Source organism: Sarcophilus harrisii, chromosome 3, assembly GCF_902635505.1.
Source record: "Sarcophilus harrisii chromosome 3, mSarHar1.11, whole genome shotgun sequence".
Classification (NCBI taxonomy): Eukaryota; Metazoa; Chordata; class Mammalia; order Dasyuromorphia; family Dasyuridae; genus Sarcophilus; species Sarcophilus harrisii.
The window spans coordinates 67,299,251-67,326,784 of record NC_045428.1 but is presented as its reverse complement, the minus strand read 5'-3'; the positions used below and the strand labels follow the sequence as shown (position 1 = coordinate 67,326,784).

At 34.7% G+C, this 27,534-nt stretch overlaps 1 protein-coding gene across 3 annotated transcripts in view; it reads right to left on the bottom strand.

The window, feature by feature from the left end:
* The window catches only part of ABCA12 (ATP binding cassette subfamily A member 12), a 243,352-nt gene extending 232,224 nt beyond the window's left edge, over positions 1-11,128 (bottom strand). For all 3 annotated transcript variants that reach the window (XM_031958095.1, XM_031958097.1, XM_031958096.1), the window contains exons 1-2: positions 11,055-11,128; positions 9,373-9,543 (exon numbers count right to left, since the gene is read on the bottom strand). The gene's annotated coding sequence lies outside the window, so the exon portion shown is untranslated. The remainder of the gene's footprint in view (positions 1-9,372; positions 9,544-11,054) is intronic.
* Between the last annotated feature and the right edge of the window lie 16,406 nt (positions 11,129-27,534).

The following is a 27,534-nucleotide window of genomic DNA, read 5'->3' as shown; positions in this document are numbered from 1 at the left end:
ATAATAAGTGCAAAAAAGGTCTGAAAATGGCATGGGGGAAGCAAGGAGAAACCTACATGCTCCTCCTCAACCTGCATGTTAATTAACCTTAGAGAAAATTCTGAGTAAGATGCCTTGTCTTAGTTTTCAGTAAGTACCAGAAAAATGGAAGGGGAATTTGCCAATTGCTATGAATAGTAATATGAGTGGAAAGGAAAATCAGAAAATTTTAGGGATTGGAGGGAGCTATGTTAACTTCTGGGTTTGGGGAGACAGCAATGGCAGCAAGCTACTTTTACTATTGATTCAACATAATTCACATGCAGAAGTATGGAGGTAAATGTTTAACAACTGGCCCTCCCTGACTTCTATCCATTGCTTCCCCCTCCCCCCCCTCATTATCATCACCTTCTTAAGTCTTAAAAAATCAAAACAACAAATCAAGACCTGGTTTGTATGATATTATATTTCAAAGCTATAAATGCTTATACTAAAAATTTTAATTATCAATTTGAGTCATGGTGAGCTAACTCTAGCATACTGTATATGATAGGACTACTTAAGTCAGGGATTCACAAGAATATGTATAATAGTTTTAATGCTGAAAGGAATATTGCAGGTATTCTTCTAGGGGCGAGGAAGGAAGGGGAAAGGTAGACAAAACTTGAGAGAGGTGCATGATGATTTTGGAACCTTGGAGAGGGACATTCTAGAGAGAGGTGAGGAAGCAATTTGGTTGGGCAGATGGTTCTCCTATAGGAGGAAATGCCAAGGCAGGGCAGGAAGGAGGAAAGGAATATCTCTACCTGGTACAAAGTCCCATCAATATCTTTTTTTTGAGTTCTGATCTAGTAAGAGACTGAACATTCTCAGAAAAGATTCAATGGAAATTTCTTTAAAAATTCATCTGGAATATGGACATTGTTCTGGGGCTTCCCACAAGGCATGCTTTCCACAAGAATTTTTTTGGGGTTTTTTTTTGGGGTTTTTCTTCAAAAGTTTTATTTCTAGGCCTAATTTTTTCTAATTAAGTTGGTTTCTTGACATCACTGCTCTACACTTTGCCCCCTACTATTCATGTCACATAATCACTTTGAAGTAGAACAACTTTACTACAATGGGAGGAAATTCAGAAATATGAATCAACAAGTCAATAAGCATTTGTTGAGCATTTACTATGTACCAGGAACTGTGCCAAAGGAACAAATTACACATAGAAAAGAAAAGTTATCGTTATAATATCTCTTAATATATCTCATCATTCCCATTAAATCTACAGTATTTCCTAGTTTTTCTATTTCTATGGAAAGCACCATCGTCCCAGTCATTCCATGTTTATAACCTCACAGTCATTCTTACTTCTTCCTTTTCATAGAAATCAGCTGCAAAGTTCTGTTTAGCCCACTACCATAATCACTTATATCTAACCACTTTTCTCTACATGATGCTGAAACCTTCCTTCAAATGTTCATCACGTCTTGCACAGACTATTGTAACAACATCATAATTGGTATCTCTGTTTCAGCCTCTCCCTCCTTCAATCCATTCTTCACACAATGACCAAAATATTCTTCCTATGATAAAGATCTGACAGAATTACTTACTGGCTTAAAAACTTTCAGCAGCTTCCTATTGCTTCTGGGATGTAATGCAAATTTCTCAGCTGAGTTTTTAAAGTGTTTCAAAATTTGGTTCTAATCTATCTTTCCAGCCTTATTTCATTCTCTTCCTTTTGTTTACTCTGCTGAACTTGACTACCAGCAGACTCATATATGATGTTCCATCTTCCACCTTTGGTATTCACATTCCCCCTTCACATTTCCCCTTCTTATCTTCCAGAATCCTCATCTTTCTTTAGGTAAGCTTATATTTCACTTCATCCATAAAGCTTTTTCTGATACCAGCCTCCATCCCCACAGGACAATGTAATGCTCAAAGACAGGGATAACAGTGTTTGTCTTTGTAATCCTGCACAAAACCTTTTCTAATGCCTCCCCATGACATAAAAGTGACCTTCAGTTCTCAAAGGATTTCTAATCAGAGGACAATGACTAAAAGATTGGACCATGCTGGAAAGTCTTTAAGTATGGCCCCAAGAACAGATTATGTCTGCTTTTCAATGATCAATCTATTTAAATACAGAAACTTATCACTGGTAGAATAGTAGACTAATCACTTGGTGATGGATTATTTGTCTATAGTATCTCATGAAACAAAGACAGTCAGGTAATGACAAATAGTCCCATATTGGCCCCTTTCTCTTCTGTAGTAATTAGGACAGACTGATGAGAAAGTGGGCACAGTTTACTAGGAATGAGGTAATTTTTAGACCATCTATAAACGTTAGTTATTGATGCTTGAAATCTATAAGTGAAATCCTTGTTCCATGACCAACAAGTGGACATGCTATTGGAGAAAATGAATCATATAAATACTGACATTTCCAATATAAATGAACCAGAAGAAAGAAGAAAGCTACAGCTAAATATAAGAATGTTTCATATACTTATCTCAAAGAAGCAAATATAGTGGTCAATGATGTTAGTTTTATTGGGCATACAAAAGCAACAAGGCATTATTTTTTGGAACACTTCTATATTATAGCATTTATGACAAACAATAGCCATATTATGCAAAAGATCTAATACAAAGATGTTGAGGTAGAAAAATTGTATTAAGAACACAATTTTGAGACCCAATGAATTAAATCAACATTTACTTTAAATCTTAGGGAGATCTATAGAAAAATGGACAGAAGATAATGAAAAAAATATACTGGAAAACATTATTTGATATTACCAAAACTTAAAGATTATATTAAAAGTTCATTCCTATATATCATGCATATTTTCTTGAAGAAGAAAGTTGAGATACCAACAGGATGAGCAATAAAAGGCATCATGAACATGAAAATGATGTTTAAGCAGATAGGGAAATGCTAGTTACTGACCTGATACCAGTCAGCCATTGACTTCTTAGTTCAAAGACTAAAATCAATATCAAATTAAAAGAAACCATCAAAATGAGAAGGCATGTGCCACATTTGAAGTGACTACAGGTTGATTTATTTAAACGAAAAAAATGGTAGATGAGTAAAACAACAGACTTTCACACACATTATGAACATTTCTGTAAAACCTCATTCAGCATAAATCAATCAACACAAAGAATATTTCCCTTTTAATCATTTTGGGCAACAAATGTTAATCTCTTTGCCAAGCAGTAAGATATAGCATTCAAAGTCAACACTACTTTTAAACATAAATTTGTTTCACTTATCTTATTGAGATGGTTCTTAGAAATTACACATGATATCTTCTCATGTAGAAGAGAAAAAATATTTACTAAAATTTGGTGAGAGATTCAAAGAAGCCAGATTATCTCAGGACATTAAAAAATAAAACTATGGGGCAGCCCTCTTTGTAGTGGCCAGAAACTGGAAACTGAGTAGATGCCCATCAACTGGAGAATGGTTAAATAAATTGTGATTTACGTATATTATGGAATATTATTGTTTGGAAAGAATTGACCAATAGGATGATTTCAGAAAGGCCTGGTGAGACTTACACGAACTGATGCTGAGTGAAATAAGTAGGATCAGGAGATCATTATATACTTCAACAACAGTACTATATGATGATCAATTCTGATGGACCTGCCATCTTCAGCAATGAGATGAACCAAATCAGTTCCAATGGAGCAGTAATGAACTGAACCAGCTACACCCAGCAAAAGAACTCTGGAAGATGACTATGAACCGCTACATAGAATTCCCAATCCCTCTAATTTTGTCCACCTGCATTTTTTATTTCCTTCACAGGCTAATTGTACACTATTTCAAAGTCCAATTCTTTTTGTACAGCAAAGTAACGATTTAGACATGTATACTTATTTTGTATTTAATTTATACTTTAACATATTTAACATATATTGGTCTTCCTGCCATCTAGGGGGAGGGGGTGGGGGGAAGGAGGGGAAAAATTGGAACAAAAGGTTTGGCAATTGTCAATGCTGTAAAATTACCCATGCATATAACTTGTGAATAAAAAGCTATTAAAAATTTTAAAAAATTAAAAATAAAACTAGAAGGAGGACAATAAACAGACCAAAATGGAATACATTCAAAATAGTTACTATTATAGAATCTTTTTTTTCTCGATGACATTTCACAGGAAGAGAGAGATAGAGACAGAGACACATACACACAGAGAAGCCTATCAGTCTACCTACCCTTTTCTATTTATCTGTCTCTATCTATCTATCTATCTCTAATCTCTAAGAAAAAGTTCAACATGTGTGCTTTGTAATTATGTATAAGATGAAAACACATCTGATTGACTAATGTAGTAATAGAAAAAATTCTGGTCTGGGAGTGAGGTATTCTGAATTCTAGCTCTGGATGAGCTATTAACTACCTGCTCTTGGATATATCACATGCTCAGTCATTTATGATGTAAAAGGAGAGAGTTGACCTTGCTTTTAAATTGTAACAAGACTAATCAAAAGCAGAAAATTCCAAAAGTTCACAGAAAAGCTTGAAATTTAGTTGGTAGTTGCCTAAAGTGGTCATACTGCCACAATCCCATTTCTAAGACTGGAGCTACACCAAAGGGTTACAGTGTCAGGGGGAAAGGGAACATAGAGAAGATATTGCAGACTTGAAATTAAGAGGACATAGCAATGGATTAGATATGTTGGGAGGAGGAAAGGAAGAGGAAGTAAAAGAAAGTAGGGAGTTGAAGTTGTTATATGTGAGCTAGAGTGACTGGAAGGATACTGGTGCTATCAATAGTAAATAAGGAAATTAGGAAGAAGGGTTTTTTTTGGGGGGGGAGGGGGTTGAGAAAGATAAGAAAAGAATTAAGTAAAGGAAGAAAAATCCTTGATTTAATTTGGAAGCAGTAAAAAATATTGGATAAAATGAAGTGATTTTGTCCCAGAAATATACCTTGAGGGGAGAAGAAATAGATTTCCACTGGGAAATCTGACTTCTGGTTTGAATGATGGGAAAAGGCTAGGAGAGTAGCTCCAGATATTGTGAAGATTAAAAATGATGTAATATGGTAACAGATTGGATACATAGAATGATAGTGTAGAGTTAAGGATGAGGTGCATGTTTTGAGTTCAGGTGATTGGATAGGAGAATGTTCTCAACAGTAATGTTGAATGTTGATGCTCTCAACAGTAATAACAAAGTTTTAGAGAAAAGAGTACTTAGGTGTTTGACACATAATAAAATCTATTTTGAACATATTGAGTGTGAAATGCCAACTTGAGATGTCCAAAAGGCAGTAGATGCATAAATAGATAAGGAGAATTATTAGACTTGGAAATGAAGATCTGGTAATTATCTGTTTAGAAACTATAATTCAGTTTTTCCCTCCCAAAAAAAAAAACAAAAAAAAAAAAACCACAACAGCTCCAAACTCAATCTTTTGTTATCCTAGGCTTTATTAAGAAAAACATAGTGTCCCAAATAATAAGTTAGATGATATTGCTACAATACTCAGTTCTGCTGTGGCCAAACCATAAATGGAGTAGTGAACTGAATTCTAAGCATCTCATTTTAGTAGTATTTTATTTTTCCATATACATGGAAAGATAGTTTTCAACATTCACTTTTTGTAAAACTTCGTGTTCCAAATTTTTCTCCCTCTCCCTCACCTCTTCCCTCCCCAAGAGAGCAAGCAACCTGATATAGACTAAATATATGCTATCCTTTTACACATATTTCCATATTTGTCAAGTTGTAAGCATCAGTTTTAGGATGGAGAGTAATTAGCTGGAGAATATTCAGAGAAGGATTATCAGCATTGTAAAAAGAACTAAAATCCTTGCCATTCCAGGACCAATGAAAGGAAATGGGGAAAGATAAACAAGACATCAAAAAAATGAAACAAGTGTCCGAATTTAACCCCAGCTCAAAGAAGCAACAAGAGGGGTGGGGGAAGTTACAGATAACTCACCGCAAAAATAATAGCAGACTCCTTTCATGCAGAGGGCGGGACCTAACCATGAGAGTTAGGATAATGAGACACCAATTACTAATACATCATTACCAAAGATCTACTCGAGATGCAAGATGATGATATGATATGATGTGCTATGTAACATGTGGGTGTGGGGAAGGTTTCAGTTTCAAGAATTTCAAGTGCTTTATCAGGAAAGAAGTATTCCAGTGATGACACATGGACAAGAGAATTGCTCCAGGAAGCAGAGGGTAAAAACCTAACACCCCCTCCAAGTCTCCAAACAACAATAATAATAAAATCTGGTGATAAAATATAAATGAATCTGAGCAGGACTCTCAGCTAGAATCAACCTACAAAGACAAATGATGGGGCAATTTTCTTACTCAATAACTTTTTTTTTTTTTTTTTAGCTTTAATTTCCCTTAGTTGATATTATTGATCCAAGTCAAAAAAGCCATTTTGAAAAGAGTATTATTTTTCGTACCATGAAATTTGTGGCACTAGAAAATTCAGAATGTGATGCTTTATAATCTTTTTAAGAACACTGGTCAATCTAGTCCAAAAATGGTGATAAATTGACAGATATCAATTTGGAGTCATAGAATCAACAGGAAGAGAATCTATTGAGAGACATGAATTGAGTTTATTTTATTATCTATTCTGTACATATCTTTATGTACATAGACATTTGCATAGTCTTCCTTCTTAGAAAGTGAGCTCCTTAAAGGCAGAGATTGTATTTTTGCCTTTCTTTACTTCCTCAGTGCTTAACACAATGCCCAATATATACAAATACTTAATAAATGCTTTTTGACTGTGCCTCAGATTCCTCAACTGCAAATGATGTAGCTAAAATTAAAATATTTCTAAAATCCCTTTCACTTCAAAAATCTTAGAATCCTATAAATTTGCTATATTTCTATAAATATTAATCAGTCAAACCATCAACAAGTATTTATTAAGTACCTACTGTGTACATTGAGAATACAGAAAAATGGCTCCCTAGAGATTATAAGTTTTTAAAAAGTTTTCCTAGGTGCTAAAAATATATATTTAGCCTCAATTTGAAGGAGTGAAGAGAAACTAAACTATACCTAAGGATCCTTGTAACTGCATATTGATTTAGAAAACCATATATCAACATTGTCTTTGTCCTATTGTATTTTTATTTATTTTGCTAAATATCTCCCAAATACATCTTAACTTGATTGAAGTTAACTTTTTGTTTTTGACACCTCTAGTGTAATGGATACAGTACTGGATGTGGATTCAGAAAGTCTGGATTCAAACTGTGCTTTGTACACTTACCAAATGTTTTACCCTGGGCAGGTAACTTAGCATTTCAGATCCTAGTGTCCTCATCTGTAAAGTGAGCAGATTGTATTTGACCTTCCAGGTCTGTTTCATCTCTACATCTGTGATCCTACAAAATGGAAGCAATGGCTCTCCAGACCTCTAGTTTGAGGAATTTGACTAAGGAGGAAAGGTGAAAAATTAGATAGTGGTTGGAAGGGCAGAACAGGATAAAACTGGAAGTAAATGAAGGTACACAATATGGAGTGAGTGGCACTCAGCAGCCCATTATGGGATATTTGTATATATGTCTGTGGAGGGAAGGTATTATGAGGAAACAGTTATATATTAATGGATAATTGATTATAGTAAATTGAACATATACCTTCTGTCATTCTGCATAGTGACCACAAGGTTTCTCATGGGGAATATTATCTTAAAGGGAAACAGATTCATTAAAAATCATTCCTGAGCAATTTTCTTAAATTTAAATTTTTTTAGTGATAACTTAGGTTTTTTTTTTTTTTATTCTAATCACTTCTATTCCAATGAATTCTCTCTTGAAACAAAGAAAATTGGGGCAGCTAGGTGGTGCAGTGGATAGAGCACCTGCCCTGAAGTCAGGAGGACCCGAGTTCAAATTTGATTTCAGACACTTAATACTTCTTAGCTGTGTGACCCTAGGCACGTCATTTGACCCCATTTGCCTCAGTAACAAAAAAAAAAAAAAAAAAAGAGAGAGAGAGAGAGAGAGAAAGAAACAAAGAAAATTAGTTAAGCTAAGTCAACTTAGCAAATATGTGTGTGTGTGTGTGTGTGTGTGTGTGTGTGAGTGAGAGAGAGAGAGAGAGAGAAGGAGAGAGAGAGAGAGAGAATATATTAGTCAACATTCATAGACTCTCATCTCTTTACTGAAGGGATAAAATTATGTGTTTTATCAGCTGTTCACCTGAACCAAGATTGATCCTAGCAATTTCATGAACCAGAACAATGAAGATTAAGGTATCATGGTACAGGGCAAAGTCAGAGAAACTAAGTTCTATCTTTGTTCTCCCTCTTACTATCCATGTAACCCTGGAAGCCTCTCAAGGTCTCAGTTTCCTCTTCTGTGACTTTTGAGGTTTCCTCTAGTGCTATATCTGGATCAAATAGAAAATCCTCTATGTCCTATTTTTCCAGTCTTCTTAGTCTTACCCCATGTGCTCTGTGATCTAGCGACAATAACATTCTGGTTAGTGCTTGAACTAGACAGTTAAGACTCCAGGCATTTTCACTTGCTGTAACCTGTTTCTAGAACTCTATCCCTTCCCTGCCTCCACTAAACATCTCTATCTCCTACCTTCACTGACTTTGAAGTCTCAGCCAAAGTCTCACTTTCTACAAATCTTTCCTAATCCCCTTAATGCTACTACCTTCCTTCTATTGCTTACCTCCAACTTATTCTGTACATCATTTGTCCATTGTTGCATGTTGTCACCCTCATCAGGCTGTGAGCTTCTTGAGAACAGGGACATAGACATTTGCATATTGTCTTTTACATTTCTTTGTATTTTTAACACTTAGAAAAGTAATTAGCAAACATTGTTGTTCTTCGGTCATTTTTTTAGGCATGTCCGACTTTCATGACTCAATTTGGGGTTTTTTTGCAAAGATACATGGTGTGGTTTGTCATTTCCTTCTCCAGCTCATTTTATAATTGAGGAAACTGAGGCAAACAGGTTTAAGTGATGCTAGTTGACTGCCTAAATAAATCTATCACAGGCCCATTAAGAGAGAAAATGTACTAGACAGACCTGCCAATTCCTAAATCACAAGAGAACGTATAGTCTTCAGACAAGAACTGCTCAAAAAAATATGATCTGGGCTGCTCATTTTATTTTTCTTCCCTTCAAGGTAATTTCTGTTCATGAATAGATTAAAGCTGTATTCTACTCAGCTTAACATGCAAAAATCTGGACTCACAGAAACAAAATTTCCAATGGCAATAGTTCAATGAACAAAATAACTACTTGAATTAAAAAAAAAAAAAACTTACCACAGGGTCCCTTTATAGTTATTAAAAAAAACTCTCAAGGGTTGAAAATTTATTTATATACAGTTTTTAGGGAAACATCCATTGCAAACTTACCTATAGCCTGTTCCCTGTTGTATGTTCCTGGACCATAGAGCAGGCTGCTGTAGATGGAGGGGAAACTTGATGGGAAGTGCAGGTGGGAGGGTGGGATGGAATTAATTCTACCAGCCCCTCCAGTGTAATTAGATTACCTTCCAGGTGATTTATAGGTGAAACAACTCTTAGCTATCAAGACAAATTGGTTTAAAAAAAAAAGAAATGAATCTTGATGTATCCATAATATAGGCACAGGTCAAATAATATTTGGGTCATTTGTGGCTCTTTTTACTTTCTGATACCAGGAGGAAAAAAAAGGAACACGACTCTAGTTAGATCTAAAGTTACAGAGTGAGTGGAAACAATTGAAAATAAAACCATAAAGTCCTGAGTTGGTCAGCAGCAAACAAATTATTAGAATTTCTTGGGGGAAAACTCTTATGGCATGAAACATAAAGTTAGCTAACAGAATCACAAGAACACCAGGAAACAAATAAGACTGGAAAAAAAAACCTTGTTCAGAGCCATCATATGCTGTGTCCCCAAAGTTTAAAATCACACAAAGATTTTTGGGACAACCTGTACAATGATTCATATTTAATATGTTTGTCTATAATTTAAGAAGGAAATAAGATTACCCAGAAAAACCTAGGATGGCTTAATTTATTTAAGCAATTTAAGCAGGTGAATATTTCCTATAGGAGGCAATATATAAAAATTTGTCATGAGAAGCAGTATGGCTTAGTTGATCTCAGTGTTCGTAAGAACTAGATTTAAATCCTGCCTCAAAGAAATCCTGGCAATGTGACCTGAGCTATGTGCTTAACTTGTCAATGCCCCAGACAGCAAAGAGTAGAAGTTTTAGACAAAGTGTCAGATTATATTAGTACAAAGAGTTTTCTTAACAAATGTGCCTTATAACAATAAAAATCAGAGGCATGATTAAAACACATCCACATATAAGCATACAATATGCACATATATGTGCATGTACATACATGCAGATACATGGTATATAATGTTATACGTAATCATAGAAATGCACTATGATATTAACATATCATACATATATGGCTATATTTTTAATAAATCTACACATCACATATATACTATCATGTGTCTATATTATATAATGTATGATATATAGGTATGCATATACGAAATAAGCAAAACACAATTGTGTATATATAATATACAGTACATATGCAATTAAATATATTACATATACATGTTATGCTGTGTGATTATATAATCACATATGTAGCATGTAATATATATAATTACTGTTTATGAATAGAATAAAGCTGTATTATACTCAGCTTGACATGCAGAAATCTGGACACACAAAAACAAAATTTCCAATGGCAATAGGTCAATAAACAAAACAACTCTTTGACTAAAAAAAAAAAAAAAACTTACTATGAGGTCTTTAACTTTAAAATTAAACATATACATATGTGTGTGTGTGTTATATATCGAGAAAATTATTAACTAACCAATATCTCTACCAAAGTTAAAACAATAGAGTTGTAAATGCAGCATAAAAAAATTTAAGAATAAATCTACCCAGAAAATAAGAGAAGGCATTTATGAATTCTGTTGTTACATCTGGAATTGAATCAGAAAGGATCTTGTTTTCATAATGGCATAATAAATATTCATTGAGTGATTTATTGATTCTGTTAAAGAAAATAGCTTACCTGGCTATGAGGCAAGTTAGACCAAGAAGTTAGACTTGTATATAGGCAGGACTCTGCCTATAAATTGGCTACCTAGAATCAAAGGAGATCATCTAGTCAGAAGTTTCTAGCCTGAAATAGATTAAACTATAAGTGAAAAATATTTAACAAAATAAATAAAAATACAATAAAATATAATTAATACAAATTGGTGGTTTTTTAAATCAATATATTGCTACAGTTTGAATATGGCATCATTGTTCTACCCAATTTCCTCAGCCTCAAGATGAGGGACCTACAAGATAGTGGGTTCAGCTAGCCCTGAGCAGAACACAGGTTTTCAATTTAGTATTTGGCCCAACTCATTACAATTCCTCTCCTTTCCCTAAATTGTTATATCAGGAGGTTTTTCACACCCTCTGAAGGGGTGCTAAAAAGCATTAGTAGAGTATATTGGGAAGAATACTGGCTCTTAAGTCAGAAGATCTGAGTTCAAATGCTATTTTTGATACTTTCTAACTGGGTAAGTCATTTAAATGTTGGGAATGGTCTAGATGAGCTCTTTACTCATTTTTAGTTACAGATCTATAATTTTATTCTTAAGAGCCTGAATGTTCAAATGTCATGAAGGTCTAAAATGAATACCTTTTCCCTTCATTATTATTATTATTTTTGAGGTAATTGGGATTAAATGACTTTCCTAGGAGCTCTCAGCTAATAAGTGTTAGGTGTCTGAGGTCAGATTTGACACCAGGGTTGGTGGTCTATCCATTGTACCATCTAGCTGTCTCCTTTCCTTAATTTTCAAGAAACACATTTTCCACAGGTTTTCATTACAGCTATATAGATTATCAGTTCAAAATATATGATGTTTCTATCTATATTCAAAAACTAACACACTCTTACATTATATGAATATTATATGCCAAAAAGCAATTTACACAAGTTACAGGATCCAAAGAGTTTCAAATATTTTATGAAATGAATTAATAAGTAAAAAGCAGAATCTCTTCAGCAAGTTTTACCTGAAAAGCCTGGCACAGAAGGATAGGCAAAATATCTTGGAGAATATTCAATTCTTTTTTTCCCCTGTTACTCCCATAATTACTGATGGGTGAGCTCCCCCTAATGTTTTATGGCATTCTAATATTTGAAAGCTAAGCCCCAATGCCCGCAAGCATTTTTTTAGCTACTGGGCATTTTTTTATGTCTTTTTAGTGGCTTGAACAAACATTTCAAACTACTTTCTCAAGATGATCAACAAAACAATAAATCAAACTCTGATTTGTAGCCCTTGTCAATTTCTGAGGTGTAATGCTCACCCTGAAAATTTTACAATTGGCTTTCCTGGTTTGAGCTGATTCTTGTACTCCTATGGATAGAAGAAAATTAATTTCCAATTCTTTTGGAAGTATACTTCAGGCATTCTTGAATGCTCTAAAATGGAATAGCTAGCAGCAGAGCCCTAACTAGCATGAGGTAAATAGGGTTTTGCTCCAGAGTGCTAACCAATTATCTAGAGAGCACACACTATCCAGTGGACTGTGCTTCTTCCCTAGGTGACTATGTCTCTTCTCAGGGTCTTGCAGAAAGATGCTAAGCTGCAACCAGTCATATTCCACCTCCAGGATCCTATTGCTAAGGTATTATCCTTCCAGATCCCACTTCCATTGGACAAAGGTGAGGAATCTGTTGGGGAACTGAACATTCCAAAGCAATTGTACTCACAACTGAATTGTCTCTAGGTCACCTCTAATTAATTATAACAGCTCACCTAACATTTTGGAGGGTGAAAAATGTTTGTCGAGTCAATCAATATATAAATATTTATGCCTGAGAAACCCCGATGAACTCAAAGAAAAATTTTATGAAGCCCTAGAGAAGATCATTATCAAAATGTTGAAAGAGGACAGGTTTATAATTCTGGGTGACTTTAATGCCAGAGTAAGCACAGACTTTCAGACTTAGTAGGGAGCTCTTGAGAGGAATGGAATCAAAAACAATCACTCATTACTGAAGATTGTGTATTTCATGGCCTCATCACCAACACTGTCTTCAGTTTACCTAAATGCAATTAAAACTTCATGAATGCACCCTCACAGCAAACATTGGCATTTAAAGTGACAGATGAGATGGGAAAGTGATGAGAGTAGGATGTGGCACAAAATGCTGGAGTGATCACAGATTTATGCCCTCCAAACTAAACATTCTCATTTAACAAGACAAAACCACAACCAGAAGACAATGTCAACAGATTAAAGTGCTTCTCTGTGTACAAAAAATTCATTGCTAATTTGAAGGGAAAGCTGAGCCAACACATGGTGAGCTACATTGGAAAAGAAAAGCAGTGAGCATTTTTCAGAGATTTTGTGTATGATATCACATTTAATTGATCTGCACCAGAACACTTATAAACATCAAGATTGGCTTGATGAAAATGAAGAAGAAAGTCAGAAGCTGATAAATGAAAACTGAGAACTCCACACAGTTTACCAGCAGGATACTTTATCTGTTTCTAAGAAGATAGCATTTAACTATACCAAAAGTAAAATGAATTAAGTTTAGAGAGATGCAGGATTTTTGGCTCAGAAAGAAGGCAAATTAAATCCAGTTTTATGTTAATAGTATTCAAAGTGCTTTTTATGATGCCCTAAAGACAAAAAACCAATAGGTCAAAAGATCTCAATTATTCAATACTGATGGAACCACTGATTAGTGAAAAGAATATGATCCTAGAAAAATAAACTGAACATTTCCATAGTATTCAACAGATCTTTATCAATCAGTGCTGAAGCCATTGAACCTATATCTCAAGTTGAAGTACATGTCTCTCTAGCCAAACTTCCAAATGAAAAAGTTTTGAATGTCATTAGACTCCTCTCCTGAGGCAAAATGATTCTATTCACATTGCTGATTCTATTCACATTGAGATTTACAAGACAAGGCATCCACTGAGCATACAAAAGCCGACTGAAAATTTCCATGTTATTTGGCAAGATGAGGTTATTCCCCCAAGAGTTCAAGGATGTCTCCTTTGTCTATCCCTATAAAGGAAATAGGTTGTCCTGTGACAATCCCAGGGGTAGATGGATGGATTTTGATCTCTCTGTTAATCATTGCTAACAAGATTCCTGCCAGTGTCTCCTTTCATAGGCTGATCCTTCACTTGGAAGATGTTCATCTACTCAAGAGCCATTATAGTTTCAGAAAGGGCCAAAGAACAGTTGATATGGTGTTTCTTGTCTAACAACTTCAGAAAAAATGCCAGGAGCAGAATAGAACTCCAAATGACCAAGGCTTTCAATACAGTCAGTCATGAGAGCTTATGGAATATCACATCAAGTTTTAGTTGTTTGGAGAAATTCATGAGCATTTTTCATTAGTTTCATGATGGCATAGGTTCTGAGTAATGGACAATACCCTCCTGCTTTCCCAGTCACCAATAGAATTAAAGCAGGGCTCTCAGTTTTCTCCCATGCCTTCAATAAGGAAGAAAAAGGCTTCAAGATCAGTAACTACACGGTTAGCAAGTTATTTAATTTGAAAAGGTTATAAAGCAACACTAAAGTACAGGAAGAGTTAGTGCTTGGTCACAGATGATAGTGTATTCAATGCAGCCTCTGGGCTGAAATGCAACAAAATATAGATTGATTCTTTACTGCTTCTGCTAATTGTACCCTAATAATTAACACACACACACACAAAAGAGGCATCACATTGTGTACACGTTGAATTTTTTTGTATGCTGTAGATAAGTTTATTTAAGAGTGTATTTTCCAGGGATGTTCACATAGATGGTGAGGTTGATGCACATATTGCCAGAGCTAGATCAGTGTTTGGAAAACTCTGAAGCAAAGTGTGGGATAGAAGAGGTATTAAACTGCCTACCAAACTGAAATTCTACAGAGCCATTTTTCTGACCCCATAATTGTATGTCTATGAAACCTGTACATAATTATTCCAGGAAACTGAATCACTTCCATTTAAATTGTTTTAGGAAGATTCTGAAGATCACCTGGCAGAATAAGTTACCAGACACTAAGGTCCTTTCTTGAGCTTAACTACCAAGCCTTCAGACACTACTGTAGGTAACACAATTCTGATGAGTTGGTTTAAATGCCAACTTACATTTACCTAAAAGAGCATTTTATAGAGAATTCACAGAAGACGAGTCTTATATGGAGGTCAAAAGAAGCAATACATGGACATTTTCAAGGTCTCTCTGAAGAATTTTGGAATCATTTGTGAGACATGGGAGACACCAGCACAGGACAACTTAGCATGGTGTGCCCATATCAAGGAAGGCTCTGTGCTCCATGAGTAAAGCTGCTGAATAATAGTAGCTCAAGGGAAATATGGGATGAACAAATTTAGAAATATCTCCATTCTGAATGTTCATGTGAACTATTTGTACCTAATCTACGATAGGACCTTCTCAGATCAGATTGGTCTGATGAACCACAATTGAATACACTATTCATTTACCCTGACAGAGTAATGCCATGTTGTTTCTCTTTGAAAATAAAGGACAATAATCAATCCACAAACAATTTAATAAACTCTACCAAGCAATAGAGTACAGTTGCAAAGGAGAAAACACTCCCTACTCTCAAGGAGCTTACTTTTTAATGAAGATATGAATCCATATACACAAAATAAATGTAAAGAGAATAAATACAAACAAATACAAAGTGGATAAACATTGAGTAATTTGAGAAGGAGAACAGTTTGAGAAGATTAATAAAGGCTTCAAATATAAGCTAGCGATTGAGCTTCATTGAAATGAATTAAATAGTTAAAAATCCTGGCATAAGCTGATGTTATTTGATTTTTATCTGTAAGAGGAAGAGGTTGTTAATTTTTATATGTACTTTTCACAAAACACAAAAGAAAAAGAAAAACAGATTTTAGGAAGATTTGTTGAGGGTATGTCACACACATAAAATGTTGAACCTGGAGTCAAAAAGACTTGAATTCAAATGCAGACCCAGACATTTATGAACTATGTGATCCTGGAGCTATCACTTAACTTTGGTTTACCTCAGTTTCTTCATCTATAAAATAGTAATAATAATAATAATAGCATCCTATTATTGTTATAAGAATTGACTAAGATGATAATTATAAAGCACTTAGTACAATGCCTGGTACATAAATGAACACCAAATAAATAAATTACTATGAAAAAGACTGAAATAAATCAGTATATTTAGAGATTATCATCTTTAAGGAGATAATAAATCATTTAATTCTGAAATATTAATTTGGAAAGTCTTTCCACTCTTATCATATGTATCCAAATGTAAAAAGGAAAGATTAAGGATATAGATATGTTTTCTCTCCTCTAGACTCTTATTTAAGCATAAACTAGAAAGTGATCCATATTTATTAAGGACCTATTATGTGTCAGGCACTGAACTAACCTCTAAGAATACACAGAAAGACCAAAGACAGTCCCTGATCTCAAAAACTGCATAGTCTATTGAGGAAGACAGCAGGCAATCAATGTATAACTTCAGGGAAAAAATCCCCAATTTTTTTTTTCATTCATGTCTGATTCTTCATGACTCAATTTGGGATTTTCTTGGCAGAGACACTAGAGTGGTTAGCTATTTCCTTCTCTAGCTCATTTTAGAGAAACTGAGGCATACAGGGTTAAGTGACTTGCTCAGAAGTATCTGAGGGTACATTTACATTTGAACTCAGGCCCAGCATTCTCTATCCATTGTAGATATCCACTTAGCTACTTATTTCTAAATCCTAACCCATTCTATTTGATTTCCTATAAGCTTCAGTGTAACTATATATTTTTTTAAAATAAGAATCCACCTCCTTTCTCTAAGTAGACCAAGTAACTTTGAGAACTAGAATTTTAGAAGCAGATTATTGCCTTTAATTCTACCACCCACAACTTTGGACTAGGCACTCAGTTTCTCCAAGCCTAAATCAAAGGATCATAGACCTGGTTTAGACACATAACTGTCTAGGATTCCATCTAATTTAATGCTTTCATTTTATATATGATTAAGGTAAGTGATTGGTTGAGATCATTCAAGGAGAGGCAAGTTTTTGAACCCAGATTTTCTTGAGTCCAGATTCTATATATATGTGTATATATATATATATATATATGTACATATATGTATATTTACCAATAAACCACATTGCCTTCCTTAAATTCCATATCAATAAAATTATTTCATTCAGTGTTTGTTAAGCATTTATGTAAAACACTAGGAATACAAAGTCAAAAATTTTTTTCTTGCCCTGTAGGTGCCTACATTTGGGGGAGAGGGGAGAGAAACATTATTATATAAATATTCAGCCTATATAGCAAATGAATGTATATATATATATACAAAATAATACAATGTGATTTCTTTTTTTTTTCCTTGTTGGAAAATATATGCCTTATTCTACATTCATAGTCTACCTCCCCTCTGCTGAGAAGTATAAGACATGCTTCATCATCAGTCCTATGAAATTATTCCACTAATTAGAGTTTAAATGCCTTTTATTCTTATCATTATTATTATTGCTGTTCAGCTGTGTCTGACTCTCGGTGATCCCATTGGGATTTTCTTGGCAAGGATATAGGAACAGTTTGCCATTTCCTCCTCCAGCTCATTTTACAGATGAGAAGACTGAAGAAAACAGGGTTAAATGACTTGCCATAGTTAGTTAAGTATTCTGAGGCTGAATTTGAACTCAGATATTCCTAAATCCAGCCACCACCCAGCTACCTGTGGGAGAGTTCTAATAATTGAAGGCAGCAGAAAAGTTCTATTATGGCACTCAGTTGTGGAAGTACCTGAACTGGACAGTAATGGAAGTTATCAAATCAGATTTCTAATGCTGAATAACTCCCCAGTGTTGATGTGAAGATTACCTGTAAAAGAGAAAGGATTCTTCTCATTCCAACATTTCCTCCTTCCCTCACTTCCTTCAAAGAGTAAAATATCAGAAATCTGGTAGTTGAGTCTCCCTCCTCTGGAAGATTATTGAAGGAACTGGACAACCTTTTAATATGCATGGTTTAAACATTCCTGACTGAATGAAAGGAAGATCAGGTCTCTTGATGTTCTTTCCAGTCTTATTCGTCTCCAAATCAATGCAATTTCTATGTAAAGCCTCTGGGCTTGAGGAAAGAGAACATATTCAAGTGATTCAACAGATTGTTTTTTTCTCCATCTCCAGTTGCTGCCTGATTGAATCAGAGAGAATTCTAGAGTTGACAGGTAACCTGTCTAGACTCACCTGTATTTGAACAAGAATTCCTTCTCCAAATTTCCTGGCAAGTATTCACCCAGGCTTTGCTTGAGCATCTCTGATGAAGAGGAGCTCACTACCTCTCCCAGTTAGGCTATTCCATTTAGGATAGTGCTAATGATTTAAAAGTTTTTATTTCATCAAGACTCAACATTTCCCTTGCAACTCCACATATTTCTTCTGCTGTTGCCAAGCAGGACGAATCTATTCTCTCTTCCTCAATCCAAGAATTTGCAGATAGCTATCATGATCCTCCTGAGTCTAGATATTTATATATAAGATTAGTGAGCTTGCATTTTGGTTGGCTTTTATATACATTAAAATGTATACCACATGGATAAGACCATCTAGAATTATGCAAAGTCTCTCTTTCAAGGATATCTTCCAAGGATATCAACTTCTGTACAGTCTGAGGGTTGCAACTGAGAAAACAATCTGTCCTTGATCTCAGGTAGGAGTAGAAATACAGTGATAATCTATGATTATTGTCTGAATGCATTAGCAGGTCTCAGAGTTCCTCTCAAAGAAGAAGGTACAGGTGGCTAAAAAGCCTAACCTAGTTTTCCTATCATGTTTCATTTGGTGCTAATGCTACTCTCTACCCTATTTAATCCTCTTATGGAATAATAGTAATCATTTTAGCTTCCCCTTGCTAAAGGCCTCTGAGCAGCTCAATTTATGAGAAAGAGGTGGGGGGAAACAACAGCAAATCTCAGTTACAATGTTTATAAAATGTAGGAAGGACATAGGTTTGCATAATGGATAGATCAAGTATGCCCACACACAACAGAATGTGTCAAAAAAAAAAAAAAGCATTTTGGTATCTTGTATCTGTTTTTAAGACTTATAGTATTTAAGCAAATTTAGCTAATTAAAATATGTAGTTTGGTTGTTTTAATGTCTTTGGTTTATTTGATGAATAAATATAATATCCTTTGTGATCAAGTATTTAATAAATATTTGTTTAAAAAAAATCCCTGGGTGAGTATCTCAACCAAATGTGTTGTAAGTACTTATAAGCAAGGGGGTACTGTGCTCCCCCACAGCAGGATGGGGGAAGCTCCCTCTGAAATTTCTAGAAGATCATTTAAAATACAAATCCTTAAAAATTTTTATGGAGCAAATTTCTGAATCTGTCTTTAAGAGAGAGACATTTATATTTACTTGAGGCAAATTATTTCAGAATTCATTCTCACAGTATTACAGAAACAGTACTAGATAGACACAGGGAGACAGAGTCATTGATATCAATAGATGCCCTCTGATCTTGAGTAGGGTGAATTTTTTGAAATTTCCTTATTCCATTTACAAAATAAGGAGAATTATTTCACTTATTCATTTTGCCAGAATTTATTGTTTCCAGAATCACATGGTTATTAAGTATCTGAGGCAAGATTTGTATTCAGTTCTTCCTGCCTCCCAAGCTCTCTATTCAATATGCCATATATATATATATATATATATATACAAACACACATATATGTATATATACACATATGTATGTATGTATATGTATGTGTATATATTATATATGTATTCACAACCATTCACACATACCTATATGAATATCTACCCATATATATCCATATATATATTTATATATGCATCTGAAACAATATTAGCATGACTGACATACAATGTAGATTTCTCTCTTGATTAAATCTTTAAATTTGACTTTGTCTAAGATCAATGATTACTAGTCCTATTTTTTCTATTTAATTCTACTCCTGATCCTTATTGTAGTATTTGTATATATCTCTTATTACCCATCTTTGATAACTTTTTTTACTTTAATTCTGTTCCTCAACTTGCCTTGATATTACTTAATCTCCTCCATTTGTGGGTATTTCCCTTCTCTTCTCCCTCCATCCTTTCCTTCCTTTCCCTTTCCCATTAATGTACACACCTTATCCTACTCCTGTTAATCTAAACACCCTTCTATACTCCATCTTATCCTATGCCATCTTTCTCTCCCCCTTCATCCCTTTCCCATTAATCTACCCACTTTGTCCCACTACCATAACTCTATAATTCTTCAATATTTCACCTTTTCATATTCTCTTCCTCCTTATTTCTTTACAGATTTTGGAGGGTGCTATACTCTTCATGATAGATAGATAGATAGATAGATAGATAGATATAGACAGATATATATAGTGTTACCTATTTAACCAATTCCTGATGTGAGTAGGTTATCAGAATTATCAGCCCTCCTCCCCTCTCTAATGCTTCTGTGTCAGTTCTTCCTCTGTACCTCATTTATATAACATTACAATTTTTACTTTTACCTAGAGACTTTTGCTTTTTAGACTTAGATCGTACTCAACTCTGCCCCAATCTTTCTTTTGAGCTATCCAATTATTGATGCCTGACTTATATATGAAAAATATATGATTTGTCCATGTTGAGTTCCTTGAAATTAATCTTTGAGTGGCAGCTAGATGGCACAGTGTATAGAGCACCAGTCCTGAAGTCAGAAAGGCCTGATTTAAAAGCTTAACTCAGACACTTACTAATTACTAGCTGTGTGACCCTGGGCAAATCACTTAATCCCAATTGCCTCAGCAAAAAAGGAAAAAAAAGGAAGGAAGGAAGGAAGGAAGGAAGGAAGGAAGGAAGGAAGGAAGGAAGGAAGGAAGGAAGGAAGGAAGGAAGGAAGGAAGGAAGGTCTTTGATTTTGGTTGTCTGGGTTCAGTTGAAACAAATTCCTGAAAATCTGCAACTGCACTGAATGTCTTTCTTTTTTTTTCTTTTAACATCACGGATAATTTTGCTGGATACAATGTTTTGTTTTGTTTTGTTTTTTTACCACAGGCTTAGTTTTTTTGATTGTTGGTAGGTATGATTCCAAGACCTGTGGTCTTTTATTGTAGCTTCTGAGAAGTCCTGTACAATTCTAAGTGTGGCTCCAGCATATTTGAATTTTTTGTTTGTTTCTTGAAAAATTTATCTTTGATCTTGGGGATTTTGAAATTTGGCAATAATATTCCTGTGTTTTGTGCAGAAGATCTCTTTAAGGTAGCGGTGGGTGGATTTTCTCTTTTTCTTCCTTCTCATATTCTATCACTTCAGGACAATGTTATTGGATTATTTATTGCATTATTGTGTCAAAGTTATTTTCTTAGTCACAGCTTTTGGGTATCCAATTATTCTTATATTTTTCTCTTCTTGATCTGTTGTCCACATTTGTAGCTTTTCTTATAGGATGTTTCACACTCTGCTCTATTTTTTGTTATTTCTTTTTCTCTTGTGGCTTCATTGGCTCCCCCTTGCTCAACTCTAAATTTTCTTCTTAAAGATTCTGGACTGCCTTTTCTAGTGGGTTAACTTTTTTTCATAATCTATTTTTCTTGAATTGTTCTTATGGGGTTTTTTTTGTTTAGTTTTTTTTCTCCATCTCTCCCTTGATTTTTAAAGTCTTTTTTGAGTTCTATAAATTCCTTCTGAGTAGGTAGTCATTTAACATTATGGAACGGAAGAGGTTTTTTGGTTTTTTTACTTCATTGTCCTCCTCTGAATTCAAACCCGAGTTTTTCTTATTCTCTTAGTAAGTTTCTATTGTTGGGTTCTTTCTTCTTTGCCTGTTATTATTATTATTTTTTTTTAATGAGACCTATGAGTGTAAGCAATTCTAATCCTGGATTTGGGGCGATGGTGCCTCTAGATTCACTTTAGCTCTTTGATCTGACTTGGAATCCCAAACTAAAAGTTCCACACTCATGCAAGTGCCTGCAGCTAATAGCATCCCTGCCTTACTACTTCTGCACTTACCAAGTGTGCTAGGTCCTTTTCACCTAAGGCTGAATCTGGACACCACATGTACAAAATAATTTTCATTCTTTGTAAATCTGTCCCAATGGACATAGACAACATATGGATATTGAGGTATATTTTAGAGCAGAATCCCATTTTCAACTTTCTTAATAATTTTATGTGCCTTGATCTGTAGATATCTGTAGAGATTATCTGTAGAGATAAATGATTGCTGCATCATGAAGGCAATATACCACAGTAAATATAATATAGAGATATAGATATAGATATATAAATATATCTGTCTCTATTTCTATCTCTATCTCTATCTCTCTATCTATCTCTCTATCTATCTACCTATTGGCTTTTTGCAGTAGGATTCCAAGATTCTAATCCTACCTTTGACATTTACTATCCTTGCAATCTGGGGCAAGTCAACTTACACTCTCTGTAATTCAAGTTCCTTAAATATAAAATGCAGGAGCCACACCTCTGAGATCATTTCCAACTCTAGATCTATTGTCATTTTTCCTATGTTTTTGAAGAGGACCAAAGACCTCACAGGATAATGTCTTGACTCTCAACTGAATTGTAAGACAGAGTTGCACAAAATTATCAGTCTTACTCTGTCTTTAAAGTCCAGTGGGAGAACAAAAATCAGGACAACTGGAGATGGCCTGGGTTGCCATGAATGACTTTGGTATCTTTGTCTAAGTACTCTACACCTCTTACTTCATCCATCTTCATGATTATTGTTCTCATCTACTCTTCTGTCAGGGGAAGTCTTCACATAATTAGTGGACAAGTCCCCCTAGTTCATTAGTGGGTTTGAGGCCTGTTACTTTCAATATGATTTATTCCATCTGTCAAGATAGTTTTATCAGGGTGTGGCCACTTCAATGTTACAGGTCTTTGAAGTCACAGGTGAGAGTTAGGTGAGTGGCAAAGACCAAAAGTGGATGAGCAGCCCTAAAAGAGGCTCAGGAAACTCTTACATCAGAGGTACTAGTCCTCCATAAACATCCCATATACCCCAAGATCTATGATTCTATTATCTATTTAAGATCTAGATCTGTGAACCAATTAAAAGATTAGAGAATGATTCTCCTTCTCTCTGTCCCTCCCTCTCTCTCTCCCTCTCTCTCTCTCTCTCTCCCTCCCCCCCCCCCCCCCCCCCCCCACACACCTATGCACTCTGGTATTCTTTTTGCTACACTTCCATTTGCCTTCTATTTTCTTGGGAAAATCAAATAGCAGGTCATCTATCAACCTTTTCCCACAACCACGTTTTTTTCCTAGTGAATTTAATAAAAGCCATATAGAAGCTATATCCAGAGCAAGACAACCAAAAGATAATAATAGTTTTATTTGTGGGTTGCTTCCTCTCTGACTGCCCTACTCCTATAACAGTAGTAGTTTCTTCTAAGGGTACAGAGAACTTTCTCATCTTTTATCAGTTTAGAAATCTGGGGTATGTATCTTCCCCATAAATATTGCCCAACAGATAAACCTACCCTCTCTCCTCCCCTATTGCCATTTGTGACAGAATTCTAAAATCCTAAATATAGATACTCATCACAACTCATATCATTAGGCAATGTTTAATAATTTGTATCTTTGGATAATTTTTGGAATTTAATTGGTAGGATTAGATCACTTACTGGTTATATTTATGAATTGGATAGGAAGAAAATGGTTGAATGTATCAAGTATCTCTAGCAAACTAACAGTAATGTTTATGAAAACAGGTCGAGTTAAAATATATTATTTTCCAACATGAAAATTTATTTTAACCAATATTTCAATGAATTTAGTTCTATAACATGATCCAGGATTTTTACATCTTTAGAAGGATACCTTTTTCTTGTTGTTTTAAAAATAGATTCAGACTGAGTGGATGCCCATCAGTTGGAGAATGGCTGAATGAGTTATGGTATATGAATGTTATAGAATATTATTGTTCTATAAGAAATTATCAGGAGGATGATTTTAGAGAGGCCTGGAGAGACTTACATAAACTGATGCTAAGTGAAATGAGCAGAACCAAGAGATCATTCTACATAACAATATCAATATTATATGACGATCGATTCTGATGAACATGATTCCAACAAGGAGATGATTGATGCCAGTTCCAATGATCTTGTGATAAAGATCTACACCCAGATAGAAAACTGTGGGAACTGAATGTGGATCACAACATAACATTCTCACTCTTTTTGTTATTGTCTACTTGCATTTTGTTTTCTTACTCATATACTTTCTTTTTTTATCTGATTTCTCTTGTGCAGCAAGAGAATTGTATAAATATGTTTATACGTATTGAATTTGACATATATTTTAAAATGTTTAACATATAATGAATTGCTTGCTGTCTAAAGGAGGGAGTGGAGGGGAAGAATGAGAAAATCTGAAGCACAAAGTTATGCAAGGGCCACTGTTGTCAAACTATCTGTATATGTTTTGAACATAAAAAGTTTATTAAAAAAAGAAATATAAAAGAAATAATAGAATCAGGAAGAATGTAGCCCTTGTTACTTAGCCTAACTTGGAGGCAGGGAGGGAGAGTGTGGTATTGATGACTGTATTTGTACTTCCATATTATAAAATTGTAATGAATGGAGTTTGAGAAAATATATTGCCCTTGGTAAAGAGAGCTTCAGAGTATGAGTTATTTAAGCAAACCAAAAAAAAAAAAAAAAAAAATGGGTGGAGCTAAACCATGATCACTCACTGAGTTCAAGACTTATTTACCATTTCATTTCTGCCAATAAGCCCGGAGCTAAAGGTATTCTGAAAATAGTAATTTAGCAAGAAGTCCAACAGTTGGTGTGGGATTTGAAGAAAAAGAAAAGTTGAATTTACTGGAGCCTCATTTCAGAGAGTAGATATGAGGAGCCCATCTCAAAAAAAAAAAAAAAAAGTAATTATTTAGTCACATAAACAATCAGAACCATGTCCTCTAGGACATGTAAGTGAGCTTAAGTTGTAGGCTAGAGCAGGTGAAGAACATCAAAAGAGCAGAACCAACCACAAAAACTATCTAGTGAATTTTCTTCAGATAAACTGATTGTAACAAAGGGAAAGAGGTCAAAGATTATATTAGGATTTCCAAAAGCCAAAATCACCACATTCTAAAAGGGTTAAAAAAGACTATTACAAGGTCAGTGTAGCCCAGGAAAAAAAATCTTTGGAAACCAAAGAGAGAGAAGATCCTTTTTTATCTAGGAAGGCATGGATGGATAAATATAGGAATGCAAAGGAATCTGAAATCATTAAAACTCCTTCAAAAAATTCACTGAAAAGTCCTGACAGGATAATCTGAAGACCATGGGAAGAATCTCAAAGAAACTGACTAAAAAAAAAATGCCTTCTGCAAACCTAGAGGCCTAAAACCTAGAAATAAGGTTTGGAATGTAATCCTAGAAGAACTTGTAAAACCTATCCACCTTACCAACCTGACACTTCTACAGACTAGAAACTTGAATTCAAGCTTCTTTGGACACTGACAGCCTACTTTTCCAGCCTTAAGTTACATTATTATCCTTAAGGCACTCAATGGCTAAATCAAAAGATGTCTTTTCTTAACCCTGGACACCCTAAATGTTTCTATCTCCATGCTCTTGCTAATACTACTTACTGAGCTTGAAAAATATCCCCATCTCCCCCAAATTCCCACCTATCCTTTTAAATCCAACATAAATGCCTTCCTCTTCAAGAAGCCTCCTCTGCATCCATCCCATTGGTGACCATCTGCCTCAGGCAGCTACTTAGCTTTTGTCATTTTCCTTTTGCTGAATTTAAATTACACAATAGCAGAGATTATATTTTACCTAGTTCTCTATCTCTCCAAGAGTCAATAGTAAAGTACCCTGTACACAAGAAACAATAATTATTTATTAAATGAACTAGCATTCAGCTATAGAGAAGGAAATGGCAAGCCACTTCAATATTCTTGTCAAGAAAAGCTCATGGACAATATCATCCATGGGCTAATGAAGAATTAATCATGACTAAACAACAACAGCATTCAACTCAAATAGGCTAGGGCCTGAGTGCCTCTGGGGACATGAGTCAAAAGCAGGGATTAATTTAGAAATATATATATAGAGAGAGAGAGAAAGAAAAACTACAGTGAAGCATCTTAATTAGAATTAGATGACTAAAACTGGAGGTTCAAACCAGACAGGAGGGGTAGGAATGAAAGAGGTTCTCAATAGTCATTTGGGATTGCTGTATGGCACAGTGAATAAAACATAAAACTTGGAGTCATGAAGACAATTCAGATCCTGTCTCTGAAACAGATTAAACTCACCTAGAATCTGGGTAAATCATATATAATTCTTTTGTGCCTCATTTTCCTCATCTGTAAATAGAGTACCTACCTCTCAGGATTGTTGTAAAGATAAAATGAGTTAACATGTAAATAACTTTATGAACTCTTAGAGCAATATATAAACACAGGGGGATAATACAGAGACAGAAACATAGAAAGACAGACAGACAGACAGAGATTAATAGCTAGAATATGAATAATATACTTACTTGATAGGTCACTGACCTAAAATACTAAGGAATCATACATATTCTGATTTACGAGATGCTTTAAAAAATAAGAAAATACCCCATATCTGGATTGTGTAGATAGATAGAGATAGAGATTAAATTTTGTTTTTCAATTTGCATGGGGATGTTATAAAGTCATTCATTCAGTTCCATTAAAAAAGATAGAATCAGTGGCAGCTAGATGGTACAATGTATAGAACACTAGCGCTGGAGTCATGAGAACTTGCATTCAAATCTGACCTCACACATTTGATACTTACTGGTCAGATGACCATAGGCAACTCACTAAATCCCAATTGCCTTAAAGAAAAGGTAAAATTGACTTTTTGTTTAGAAGAAAATAATATTTTCAGCAAAGTATCCACAAATGAAACCACTTTAAGAAGCTGAAAGTGCTATATCATTGTATTGTTTTTGTTATGTTATTCCTATTTCCTCTCCTCACTTTTGAGACCCAATGTCTTTAATTTCCATTGTTATAAGGCTCTAGTTTCAGCTCTCTGGGCTGACAATGTCAAGAAGGGCTCACAGCATAGCTCCAAATACCAGCAATGCCCAAGCCTGTGATCTAGTGCTATTTGTCATAAAATCATCCAGAAAATATATATAAATTACATGTCTGATGGAATTTAATTATTATCAAAGGCTAAGAAGATTTTTTAGGGAGTGGAAGGAGATGAGGTAGAAGACATACATACCTGTTTGTCATTTCATCCTTTGGCAAAGGTTTCTGCAGGACTTTTAATGTTCTTTTTAGTATTCGTTCAAACAACCAACTGAAGAGGCTGTTGTGATTTGGAGAATGATTCTCTCAGACACATTTGCATCTCTAATTTCTTTTTTGAACTAACTCAGTCAAAGTGCCATTTGGGAGACACCTGGAAGGTACCTTGTTCTAGAGCCCGCTGAAAAG